The 13,423-nt window shown below is 37.7% G+C and overlaps 1 long non-coding RNA gene across 2 annotated transcripts in view; it reads right to left on the bottom strand.

The window, feature by feature from the left end:
• Positions 1-8,515: 8,515 nt before the first annotated feature.
• The window catches only part of LOC141517980 (uncharacterized), a 62,318-nt gene continuing 57,410 nt past the window's right edge, over positions 8,516-13,423 (bottom strand). For both annotated transcript variants that reach the window (XR_012477039.1, XR_012477040.1), the window contains exon 4: positions 8,516-11,450. This is a non-coding gene — a long non-coding RNA (uncharacterized LOC141517980). The remainder of the gene's footprint in view (positions 11,451-13,423) is intronic.

Below are 13,423 nucleotides of genomic sequence, written 5' to 3'. Positions count from 1 at the left end.
CAGGGCCGGTGCTTTATCCACTGTGCCACCCAGCCGCCCCATGTCCATACTTTCTGAGAGAAATCATTCCCAGAGGGTTCATCTGACTATCCCTATTTTCTTCCCCACTGTCTCCACTCAATTCTTAGTGAACATACATTTTCCTTCTTATCTTCCAACCTCCCCTACCTCTTCTTATTTTCTTTCTCCTTCTGCAGCCAATCATTTAGAAAAAGACTATCAGAAGAATAAAGACAAAATATGGATGTCCATATTCAAACTCATTTTTTCCTCTTGTTATCTAAATTTTCTCAGTTTTGAAATATAAGGTAGAAGTTTTAAAATATGCAAGACTTCAAAGATATATTAGTTCTTTTTTTAAAAAAATTATTTATCTTGCTATCTCTTATACTTTTCTTGCTATCTCTTATACTTTATGTTTCTTCCTTAAAGATATGATTTCTCTCTTATCACATTCAGTTTGGATCAATGTATACCATGGAAACAATGTAAAGACTGACAAATTACTTTCTGTGGGGGGGGAGTAACATCGAGTGTACCTGTATATATGGATGAAAATAAATAATTTCTTATAAAACTCAAAAATAAATAAAATCTTTATAAGAAATTATTTATTTTCATCCATATATACAGGTACATTTTTAAGCTACAAAATTTCCTTCTACCCTCCCTTCCCACTCCCCTCCCCTCAGTGAAGAACAGTTAAGCTAGCGTTGTACATATATATTTTGGATAAACATGTTTAATATTGGTCATTTGGGGTATGAGGAATTAGGATTAAGGGAAAGAGATACATAAGAGATAATTTTTATAAAGTGTTCATAAGATTCGGAAGGATTGATTTTTCTTTTTTGTTTGCTTTTCTTCCTCTGGATGGAGATAACATTGTCAATAGCCTGTACAATATGGTTGGCCAAGCTCTCTGAACTGCTGAGGGAAGCTGTTTCCATTAAAGTTGATCATCTCATAATGTTGTTAATGTGTACATTGTTCTCTTGGTTCTGCTCCCTTTGCTCAGCATCAGATTCTGTAAGTCATTCCATGCTTCTCTAGAGTCCAATCATTTATGGTTTCTTATAAAACAATAATATTCCAAAGTATTCATGTACCATAACTTGTTTAACCATTCCCCAATTGATGGCATCCCCTCAATTTCCAATTCTTTGACACTACAAAAAGAGCTGCTACAAATATTTTGGAACATATAAGACTTTTCTCATTTTTTATAATTTCTTCTGGATATAGACCTGGATCAAAGAGTATGAACAGTTTTGGGTTTTTTTTTTTTAGGTTTTTGCAAGGCAAATGGGGTTAAGTGGCTTGCCCAAGGCCACACAGCTAGGCAATTATTAAGTGTTTGAGACCAGATTTGAACGCAGGTACTCCTGACTCCAGAGCCGGTGCTTTATCCACTGCGCCACCTAGCCGCCCCTAGTATGAACAGTTTTACTGCCCTTTGGGCATAGCTCCATATTGCTCTCCAGAATGGTTTGATCTGTTCACAATACATTTGTTCTTAACAATAATATCTAACATTTGTATAAGACTAAAAAACTGGACAAATATCTTATTTTATGCTTACAGAAACCCTTGGAAGTAGTTGCTATTATTATTATTATTTCCATTTTACAGATAAGGGAAATGAAGCTGAAGGAGTAAGTCACTTGCCCAGAGTTCCATGACTAGTAAATGTCTCAGGTAGGATTTGAACTTAGGTCTTGCTGACTCCAGGTCCAACACTCTATCCAGGGTGTCAGACAAATACAGAACTAATTATATTCAAAAATCCTTGAAGGACTACTATGTACCAGGCACTGTGGCAGTACAAGCCAGGTTTTTTAAATAAACACCAATAGAAATTAAGATGTTCATCAGTTTTGGAGTAGATGGCAGGGTGGGTAGAATGTTAAGCTTGGAATATGGAAATCTTGAGTTCAAAAGCTCCCTCAAACACTTAGCAAATCATCTAAGCTCTAAGCCTCAGGGGATAATTGAAACATCTATCTCACTGGGTTGTGATAAGGATAAAGTTAAATAACATATACAGCTCTTTGCAAACAACCTACTAAATAGTTGCTAGCTATTAATTGTTATATTGCATATTGAGGTTTATGAGGCCTTTCCCTCAGAACAACTCAAAGAAATAAATCACATAGGCATTAAGATTCTATTTCACAGATGAAGAAATTGAGATTCAAAGCCATTTGCTGAGTTAACGTCAGAACTAGAACTCAAATACATCTTTAGACTCTAAAATCAGACTTGGGCTTGTTTTCCTCCCCCCACCCCCCAACTATACCATTGTGATTTCCAATGCTCTTAAGATATTTTGTTAGAGGGCAGCATGCCTCTCAACAACAGTATTTATTACAATTCTCTTTATATCTATGGTAGCCTTCCAACATGCCTCTTAGAAATAAGTATAGACATTTCAAAAAACAAATGCTCCATTCACCTTGGGACAATTGGGACAGCTAGGCTGAGCAGTGGATAGAGCATTGGTCCTGGAGTCAGAAGGATCTGAGTTCAAATCCAGTTTCAAACACTTAATAATTACCTATCTATATGACTTTGGGCAAGTCACTTAAACCCATTGCCTTGCAACAACAACGACAATAAAAAAGAATTACTGTACAATTACAAAAAAAAAATTGAAAGCCTCCAGAACACTGATCAATTTGGTGCTGTTCAGTAATTTTTCAGTCATGTTTGACTTCTCCAACTCACATGGGTTTCTTTTTTTTGGCAGAGAGATACTGGAATGGTTATTTCTTACTCCAGCTCATTTTACAGATGAGGAAATGAAGATAAACTGGGCTGAGTGACTTGCCTAGGATCACATATCTAGTGTCTGAAGCTGGACTTGAACTCTGGAAGATGAGTCTTTCTGGCAGTCTGTCCACTGCACCACCTGGCTGCTGTTCAGTTCTGACTTTAGACAGCTGTTGGAAACACAAGCCTTCCAATTCTTGACAGAGATAGTGGACTAATAGACAAGGACAGTGTGTTGATTTATTTTATTTAAATGCTTTTGTTTCAAGGGAGGTGTCCACTAATCCTAGTGAGACTGGTAGTGGGAATCATTAGCAACTGATAGTGGTATTTAAAAAAAAGCAAAGGAGAAATGGCAATCAATTAAACATTTAAAAGTAAGAACATGAGTTGCTGGATGGTGAGGCAAAGTGAAAACCAATTGAAGTTCTAAGTTCTAAGCAGCATATAATAGAGGATGGAGGACCCTCAAAGAAGTTAAGAGCTGGAAATTGTGTCTAACCTGTCTCATTTTTCAGATGAAGAAGCTGAGGTGCAGAGAAATAACATGACTTGCTCATGGTTGTAAAGTTAGTACATATCTATGGCAGGATTATTCATTCCTGCCACCAATTTGCCTCCACATCCAGCAACACCTGGGTTCAAATCCTGTTCTGAGCATAGAGGTTATATGGTGACTTTGGTCAAGCTATTAAACTTCTCAGTAGAGAGACCATAATTTTCTGAGTAAATACTGATTTGCATCAATTCAAGAGGCTTCCTTGTGAAGAGAGCCCAATTTCCCCTCCCCTCCCCAAGCATCTGAATAAATGTAAGTACCTGGATGTTTTATTTCTTCCTCCACCAGCTATGATGAAGGGGCACATATGCTTACTGGAAACTTCTTACCTGCTTGCAAATATCTTTATTTCTACTATTCCTTTTCCACTATGAGAGGGGAATTTGATTTTGTTTTTGTTTTTGTGAGGTTAAGTGACTTGTCCACAGTCACACAGTATCACATGTGAGGCCACTTTTGAACTCAGGTCCTCCTGATTCCAGGGCCAGTATTTTATATGCTGAGACCACCTAGTTGCCCCCTTTTTAAAAAAATCATTTTTGAATATTCTTAATGACTTTTCATAGACCCTCTGGTGTGTGTGTGTTTATGGGGGGGGGGCAATAGGTTTAAATGACTTGCCCAAGGTCACACAACTAGGAAATTTCAAGTGTCTAAGGCTGGACTTGAACTCCTTCAGAGCTCTCTCCACTGAGCCTCCCAGCTGCCCTTGGGCATTTATTTCTTATAGTTTATTATTTTTAATCACGATATTTATTATTATATTGGGCATTTATTTCTTATAGTTTATTATTTTTAATCATGATATTTATTATTATATTGGGCATTTATTTCTTATAGTTTTTATTTATTTGTTTGTTTATTTATTTTTTAGGTTTTTGCAAGGCAAATGGGGTTAAGTGGCTTGCCCAAGGCCACACAGCTAGGTCATTATTAAGTGTCTGAGACCGGATTTGAACCCAGGTACTCCTGACTCCAGGGCCGGTGCTTTATCCATTGCGCCACCTACCCGCCCCTATTATTTATTTTTAATCATTATATTTATTATTCTATTGGGCATTTATTCTTATGGTTTATTATTTATTCATTTTAATCATATTGATTATGATTTTTATTAATTATAGAAACGTCGCTATATATTATAACATATTATATCTATTATTTATCATGGAAATTATCCACTTCTTTCTCGTAGGCATGCAAGGGGTGCTTCCTTAGAGAACCGCATCAGACTGCCGTCCTCTCACAAAACACCTGAAGCAGTGTGGGTCCCAAGCCTGGCTGGCCAGCGCGGCGCTCCTGATGCCCGGGGCTCCCAGGCTGCCCCTTCTCGCATGCCAAGACTTCCAGCTTCGGAGCGGCGGCCGTGCCCACGGCCCGGGGCTGGGACGCCCGAGACCCTGGCCTCCTCGTGGCTCTGCCGCCAGCCGGCCGGGGGAAGCCGGGATGAAGCGGTTGGCGCTGCTGAGAAGCCAGTGGGCAGGGCTAGGAGGTCTCCAAGGTCCTCGACTCCTGGGCTCCGGAATGCCCGGCGGCTGCGAGATGCTCGCCCCTCTCCGGGCCGCCCGCTTCCTCCCGGACCACCGCTAAAACCTGAAGTGGAGCTGTCCCGGCGAGGTCCGCCCAGCTCCGGCCCGGCGCACTGGGCATGCTCCGGAGGCAGCCCAGGTTTGGTGGAGCCGAGGAAGCCTGGGCTTCTACACCTGATGCAATCCGCCTTCCGGAAACGCTTTCCCACATTGTTACGTGTACCCCAGGAAACAATTCCTGATTCTCGCCACCCCCTCCTCCTGCGAGGCTGCCCCCTGCTCCCAGCCACCCCAAAACGGGGCCAGGCCGAGAGCGGGCTGGGCTGGGCCGGGCTGGGCCGGGCCGGGCCGGGCCGGCCGGGAGGGAGGCGAGTCCTGTGTGCGCTGCAAGTTTTGCAGGGACTGTGGGGAGAGGGCAGGTCCAGCCTCCCATGCCGAGGCCCGCCCCGGAGCCTCTGCCCACCAGGAGCGAGGGGGCTGTCACCTAGTGACCGCAGCTCAGAGGAACCCCTTAAGGATCTGTCCCCAAGGTGTGTGAAGGACAGAGAGTGGGAGGAGGGAGAGACCGACACACACACACACACACACACACACACACACACACACACACACACACATCTCCTGCCTGCTCCCCCGCCCAGTCTTTCCTTCCTTCTTTCTTTCCCTCCAAAGCCCCTATTCTCTTTCCTTTTCATTGATACAGATTCATAACAATAACGGTTTCATCCAGACGAAGTCCGCTTAATTCTAGGGCATTTATGTGTTCACTCTCAGCACCTTGATCTAGTTCAATGTCCCCACCCACCCCGTCTTCTAGCTTCTCCCCATCCGCACCCCATCATTTATGGCTGATAAATAGTCGAGCTCTCTTTGCTTCATCAGTTGTACGAAGTAATAGATAGTACCTTTCCCCTATCTATTCCTGGTCCATTAAAGAATAGTCTTTTGATCACTATCATACACTAAAGTCCACTTATCATCCAATTCCTAATAGCCCTTTATTGGGAATTAGTGAATGATAGCAGAAAAGAAGATGAAATTCAGAGTTCAGGTTTCGGATCAAGGTAGTGCCTAACTTTTTTTTTTAACATATGACATGTATAATGCCTTTCTTTCATTCTTGAAGGGGCCTCTACTTTTTCCACAATGCTATATTCTAATAAATGAAATGAGTCATAAGAATAATAATAGGGGTGTACTTCTTTAAGGTCTACAAAGGACTAGCAGTGTGGTATTGGACAAATCATTTAATCTCTTAGCCTTCATTTTGTTTTTGTTTTTGCAAGGCAATGAGGCTACGAGACTGTTCCAAGGTCATATAGCTAGGGAATTATTAAGCATCTGAGGTCACATTTGAACCTGGGTGCATGCTCTATCCACTCTGCCACTTATCTGCCCCCTCTTAACCTTCATGTTAAAGATGAGACAGTTGAGTCTGGGAGGTGTAGTGACTAATTGGACTCTAAGGTTGCATTTGAACTCTGATCTTTTTAAGTCTATCTCTCTTAACATGAAGAATTTTAAAACTGAATATAAAATCCCCAAACACTTAATATTTCAAGTTTCATTTTAAACCACTTTGGGATTTAGGAGAACTGTGAACCATCAGAGAAAATCTTTCTGTATAAAGAATTAGATTTTTTTGAAAGCTTCATTTTTTTCTCCACCAGATCATGTGGTACAGAATCTTCTCAGCTTAGAATTCTATAAAGTAGAAAAACTGAATAAATAAATATAAGAAAATTATGGCTTAGTTCAGTATCAGCCTATTTCTTATTAACAAAATTATCCACAAAAATGAAATACTAAAATTTTAATAACTAATATTTACATACAGCTTTAAAATTTCCAAAGTGCTTTTGTGTACATTTTCTCATTTGATACAACATAGAGAAGTAGATGCTAGTATTATCCACATTTTATTGATAAGAAAATGGGGTGTCAAAGAACTTAAGTGACTTGTCCAGGGTCATACATCTAGTTAAGTATTAAAGACTAGTTCCTAACGCTGAAGAGTCCCAAGTCCAACACTGCTTCAATTATCCCATGTGCCCTCCCCAGTGAATAATTAATGAGAAAGCTTTCTGATAAGATATCTTTTCTTCTGCCTAAGTGCAGCAATGATATGACCCCAACTCTGTGCAGGATTTACCAAGCTCAAAGGATTGTTAGCCTGGTTTATTACTGGAATTTCATTTTTTCTGCCTTGGCAATTGAAGGTCTTGCAGTTCAGTCATGTCCAATTTTTGTAACCCCTATTTAGGGTTTTCTTGGTCCAGACCTGTAATGAGTAACTTAAAATGTCCTTCTGAAGAAGGAAATGACAAACTACTCCAGTATCTTTGCCAAGGAAAACCCTATATTGACCTGCTATGGTCCATCGAGTGAGAAAGACCTGGGCATGACTAAGTAACAAATATATCCAGAAGAGCAGTGAGGTTGATATTTAGAAAATCTAGGTATGTGTCCCACTTCTGACAAATCCTAGTTATGATACCATCAGCAGGGCACTGGGTGTTTTACCGTTTCCTTCTCCAGCTCATTTTACAGATCCTCATCTGTAACTGAAGCAAATAGGATCTAGTGACTTGCCCAGGGTCACAGCACTAGTGTCTGAAGTCACATTCAAACTCCAGGACCAGCCCTGTATCCACTGCGCCACCTGGAGGTCAACCAAAGGAGACTCTCTAGCAAACAGTGGAGCCGACAGGTTCTTCACTGATGAGAAGAATGGCCACACCAATGAATCCATGAATTTTTGAAGAACTAAATAGAAATTTAAAAACTTGAAGAAGATCTTTGAAGAATCAAGACTGTATAAAAGCATGAAGACTGTATTGTAAAAGGAAGGAGCACCACTGGATTAGATAAAAATCACTTATCCTTGAATGTCCTAGCCCTTTCTTACTACTGATATGATTTGGTTTTCCTCATTTGTAAAACAAGGGGCTGGACTTGTATAATCAAGTATAATCAAGTATAATCCTACTTTCAATCCCATATGTTTTCACAAGCATGTCAGTGTGCACATATACGCATATATAAAACAAATACATGTCATTATACATCACATACATGTGCATATTTACACATTGGTATGGGGAGTACAGGAGTGTGTGTATGGTATGTAAACTTTGGATCAGACTTGTGACAGGTAATTTTAAATGTCTTCCTCTCAGTGCTCTGCTATGTGTCAGAAATAGAGACCTAAATTTTCTAAACTCATAGTTCATCTCATTGTCTCTTATGAATATATTTGTTGCTCGGTCATTCAGTCATGTCCAACTCTTCCTCCCTCCATGGACCAAAGAAGATCAATATTGTTCAAGGGGTTTTCTGGGCAAAGATACTGGAGTGGTTCATCATTTCCTTCTCCAGAAGGAGGACATTTTAAGTTACCCACTACAGGTCTGGATCAAAATTTACACACAAACACACACAGATTAAATAATATATATATATATCATATACAAATAAATATAGATATATTTTATATACTTTTCTGAAATCATATGAAATTGAGAATTGTATGATAGCTTAGAGGGTATTTAACCATGCTAGAGAAATATATATATATATATATATATATATATATATATATAATATGCATGATAATATATACACATAAAATGAGACTTTATTCCTTATTCTCCCATCTCTGAAGACTGAACTTTCATTATTTTTCTGCCAAGAACCAGTCTTCTATGCCATCTAATCATCGTGCTACTAAAGGTGTGTCTCTCCTGTCTCTTTCCAGTTCCCTTTGATGTGATATTTTCTATAATTAAAAAAAAAGGTTCCTTGAAGACAAGGGTTATCAAGGATTTCAAAATTTTGTATCCCCAGTACTTAGCACAAAGTCTGGAAAAAAAGTAAATGCTCTAATTTATCTATCATTTATCATCTACCTGTCTAAGACATCCCATTCCACTCTCGGACACTTTATCTGTTATAAAATTCTTTCTTACACAGAATCCAAATCTGAACCTGAAGATGAAGTAAAACAATTTTAATTTCATTTCTACAAGATAGCTTTCTACAACTTTGAAGTGATGATGTCTGCTTTGTCTTATCTCCAAGTTAATCATTCCCCTTTCCCCTATTCTTTAAGCTCATTATTCTGATTTTCCATGGGTGTACTTCAATTTCTCAATTTCCTTCCTAAGATATAATGTATAGAACTAAACATTAAGTTCTGATGAGGGCAGAGTACAGAGACTATTGTGATCTTCTGTTATGAATACTTGCATCTCGATTCTACCTGAAATCATATTCATGGGTTATTGTTAGTTTTAGCTGCCATGCCAAACTGTTGACTCTTATTGCGTTTTAAGTACTTTAGAATCCCCAGATGTTTTCCATACAACTGTTCTCTAAATTGTCTTCTCCCAACTTGTAGAAGTAAAATTGATCATTTTTAAACCCTTAAAGCAAGACTTTACATTTATCCCTATGACATTTCTTTTTTTTTTCCCTTTCTTTTTTTTAGGTTTTTGCAAGGAAAATGGGGTTAAGTGGCTTGCCCAAGGCCACATAGCTAGGTAATTACTAAGTGTCTGAGACCGGATTTGAACCCAGGTACTCCTGACTCCAGGGCCGGTGCTTTATCCACTGCACCACCTAGCCGCTCCTTTCCCTGTGACATTTCAATCTTTTTTTTTTTTATCATAAGAGGCAGTAGGGTATAGTGGAGAGCTGCCCTTAGAGATAGGAAGATGTGGATTAAAGTTGTGTCTCACATATTTTAGCTTTATATTCCAGGCAATTCTAAGAATACAATGTACCATCCTACATTGACAGAGGGAATTTTCTTATTTGAAGGTTCTCTATATGAATGAAATTGGACAGCTGGGTGGCTCAGGAAGCAGGGAGTCAGGAAGATATCCTCATGAATTGAAATCCATCCTCAGACACTTATAAACTATGTAACCCTTGGCAAGTCACTTAACCCTATTTACCTCGTTTCCTCATGAACTGGAGAAAGAAATGTCACACCAACCCAATATTTTTGCCAAGGAAACCCTAAAATGAGGTCACAAAGAGTTAGACATGACTGAACAATACACAAAACACTTGGTTATGTATTGTGTTGAGCAGTTGGATGTTCCAGTGGTTAGAACCTTGGGTGTGGTATCAGGAAGACTCATCTTCCTTAGTTCAAATCTAGTCTCAGACACTTATTAGCAAGTGACCCTGGTTAAGTCACTTATGCCTATTTGTCTTAGTTCCACAGTTGTACAATAAGCAGGAGGAGGAAATGGCAAACCATTCCAGTATTTTCCCAAAAAACCCAAAATGGAGTCATAAAACAATGGACATGACTGAACAAAATAACAAATATCAATGACATCATTAATCCAGTTCCTATCTAAATTTTATCCATTTAGCTTCAGGGCACTGTACTAGTCTAGTGAGATCTTTTTGGTTCCCAATTCTATCAATTATTCAGTACATCACAAATGTCCTCCAGGTTTGTGTCATTTACAAATTTGATAAACTTGACATTTGTCTTCATTTAAATCAGGGGTTCTTAATCTGGGGTCCACGAATTTAGCTTTTTAAAAAATATTTTTGCAGCTGTTTCAATAGAATTGATTTCCTTTGCATTTTCATTTGTATATTTAAAAATATTATTTTGAGGTTCACAGGGTTCATCAGACTGCTAAAAGCATCCGTGACACAAAAAAAAAAGTTAAGAAATCTTCATTAAATAAAATGTTGGATTTTTTTTTTTTTTGCAAGGCAGGTCCTCCTGACTCCAGGGCTGGTGCTCTATCTTCTGTGCCACCTAGCTGTGCCATGTTGAATTTTTTTTAAACAATCACAGAGTTCTATGTACTAGAGATCTCAATCCTTCAATCAACACTTAACCATTTCTAAATCCTCCCAACTACATTATATATCATCCAAATCTATCCACCTTGCCAAAAAGCAAACTGCAAGTGTCAAATGCCAAGATGAAATCTGGATATACATTTCCTGATCTATTAACTTTGTAACATTCTTTTAAAGAAGTGACAAATTAGATTAGCTGCTCAGAAACAAAAATTTTCAAAAATCATTTTACAACCAATTAAGGAAAAGAGATAAAAATATAACAAGTTTACAGAAAATAAAGCACAGTTTCATTACAGGACCTAGAATTTTTATCTTAAGATCACCTTAGTCTGGTAAAAAAAAAAAAATAAAGCTTATAGGGGCAGCTAGATGCTAGATAGAGCACTGGTCCTGGAGTCAGGAGGATCTGAGTTCAAACCTGACCTCAGACACTTAATTATTACTTAGCTGTGTGATCTTGGACAAGTCACTTAACCCCATTGCCTTAGGAGGAAAAATAATGCTTATAAACTTAAGGGAACTGTTCAGCTCTTGCTCTTATCTTAGCCATGTGGTGTTTGTTTCATTTGGAATCATTACCTTGCTTTGGAGATAACTTTACCTAATATCCACCTTATTCTTAAGATAAGCCCTTCTTTTCATCTCATGAAAACCCCTTTGTCCTCCCCAACATCTTCCAGGGTGAAAAAGAAAAATCTTCTGGATATCCACTATGAATGGTCTTGAGATTCAAGAAAAGACTTGAGTGAGTCCTATAAAAAGAAAACAAATCATATGTCAAGATGTCAAGATTTTGTGAAGTCTGTTTTTGCCTAAGGGGGTCACATCTCACCAAAACACCTACTAACATCTATGGCAAAGAAAAATAGCTTTAGATTCCTACAGAATGTTTCAACCCAGATTTCTATTCCCAAAGCTTAGGACTGAGTTTATGAATAGTTGAAAAAGACAGCCACCTGCATAGTATTTATTCAAGGCACCAGGAGGGCTTGTATTTCCTTTTTTCCCCCCCTTCCCATTGCAAAGAAATAAATTATGTTGAAATAAATGTCACACACATATCATAAAAATATTTTGCCTTTTTCTTTCATGAAGCTGTCCTAACAATAACCTTTCTCATAGAACAAAAATTTTAAAATAAAAAGTAAAGTATTGAATACATAGGTCATAGTCCAGGAAAATAAATTTCCACATTGGTCATGTTCATAATGATATGTCTTTTCTTCATTTTAAGGTCATCAATTTTCTATTAGGAGGTTAAGTGAAATGTTAAATCTTTATTCTTTGAGTTCTCTGTTCTATCATTGACTAGCTCAAATTTCTGAAGTCTTTTAAGGCACTTTTTCTTTGTGATGTCAGCATTATATAAATCATTTCCTAGTTCCCTTTACTTCACTCTGCATCAATTCGTAGAGGTCATCCCAGTTTCTATGAAATTATTCATTTCATAATTTATTATGGCATAATAATATTGCATTGCATTCATATACCACAATTTATTTAACTATTTCCCAATAAATGGGTTCCTCATGGATTTAATTTTGGGCTACTATGAAAAAGAGTTTTTATAAATTTTTTGTACACAAAGAGCATATTATTAAATTTATTTCTTTAGAGTACAGGTTTAGTAGTGGGCTAAGAATATGCACAGTTCAATAATATTTAGGGACAGAGTTCAATTATTTTTCCAGAATGACTGAAACAATTCACAGTTGTGAATACAAAGATATACTAGGGTAGTTGTTTTCCTTCAATTCCTTCCATATTTTTCATTTTCCTCTTTTATCATTTTTGTCAATCTGATGGGTATGAGATGGAACTTTAAAGTTACTTTAGTTTTCATTTCTCTATTAATGATTTGGAATATCTGTTGTTGATAGCTTGGACCTCTTTTTAAAATCTGCTTATTCATATCTGTTGACCCTTTATCGGTGGGGAACTGGCTCTTGATCTTAGAAATTTGAATCAGTTGTTTATATATCCTGGATGTGAGACATTTATCAAGAAAAATGGCTGCAAAGTTTCCTCCCCAGTTCCCTATTTCACTTCTAATTGTTACATTAGGTTTGCTTGTGCAAAAACTTTTAAATTGTAGATTATCCCATCCATAAATCTGAAAGATAGTTCCTTCCTTGCTTTTCTAATTGGTTTATGATGTGACCCCTGGGTCATCTATCCATTTAAAGCTTATTTCTTCCATTGAAGACATATGAAAAATACTCTAAATTGTTATCAATTAGAGAAATGAAAATTAAAACTTCCTTAAGATACTTACCAGATTGGCTAAAATGACTGATGGGGAAAAAAACAACAAATGATGGAGGAAATGTAGAAAAATTTGAACATTAATTCATTATTGGTGAAATTGTGAACTGATCCATCATTTTGAAGAGCAATCCAGAAATATGCCCAAAGAATTTATTAAACTACTGTATCTTTTGAGCCAGTAATACCATTGCTAGGTCTTTTTTCCAAAGATGATTGGGGAAAAAAGGAAAAGAACCTAAATATTCTAAATGTTTACAGGAGGTCTCTTGGTGGTAGCAAAGAATTAGAAATTGCTGGAATGTCCATCAGTTGGGGAGTGGCTGAACAAATTGTGCTATACAGTTATGATGGAATACTACTGTGCTATAAAAAATGATGAGTTCAATGATCTTAGAAAAATATAGAAAATTTTGCTTGAAATAATGAAGAGTGAAATGAGCAGAACCAAAACAATGTT

The sequence above is a fragment of the Macrotis lagotis genome, chromosome 3, assembly GCF_037893015.1.
Source record: "Macrotis lagotis isolate mMagLag1 chromosome 3, bilby.v1.9.chrom.fasta, whole genome shotgun sequence".
Classification (NCBI taxonomy): domain Eukaryota; kingdom Metazoa; phylum Chordata; class Mammalia; order Peramelemorphia; family Peramelidae; genus Macrotis; species Macrotis lagotis.
This window is presented reverse-complemented; position numbering and strand designations above follow the sequence as displayed.